The sequence below is a fragment of the Tupaia chinensis genome, unplaced genomic scaffold (assembly GCF_000334495.1).
Source record: "Tupaia chinensis unplaced genomic scaffold, TupChi_1.0 Scaffold000571_1, whole genome shotgun sequence".
NCBI lineage: Eukaryota > Metazoa > Chordata > Mammalia > Scandentia > Tupaiidae > Tupaia > Tupaia belangeri.
In genome coordinates this window covers 184,970-185,323 of record NW_006160085.1, presented here as the reverse complement: position 1 = coordinate 185,323, position 354 = coordinate 184,970, and positions in this window count along the sequence as shown.

The window sequence follows — 354 nt, the reverse complement described above, 5'->3', positions numbered from 1 at the left end:
TTGCTGTAGGATACCTATATTGGCTAGACAGACAGAGTGAGACAGACAGACAGAAAGCAAGAAATCACCCCCCAGGGGAGATAGCCACACTACAACCCCTTCTCTTCCATTCTCCTCTCAGGGTTTTTTTTTGTGCACGCATGCATGCGCACCCATGCCTGGTGTGAGTTTTAAGTCACCAGGTCCGGGACTTGAACTGTGGTTGGCTATGTGGGAGTCCAGCAACATAACCATTATATGCCATCTGCTGGTCCCTTTATCTGACATTTCCATGGTTCCATTGTACTGCCTGAGGATGGGGTCCAGCCCCCACATCCAAGCTGCCCAGGCCTTCAGCCTAACATCCCGACTGTT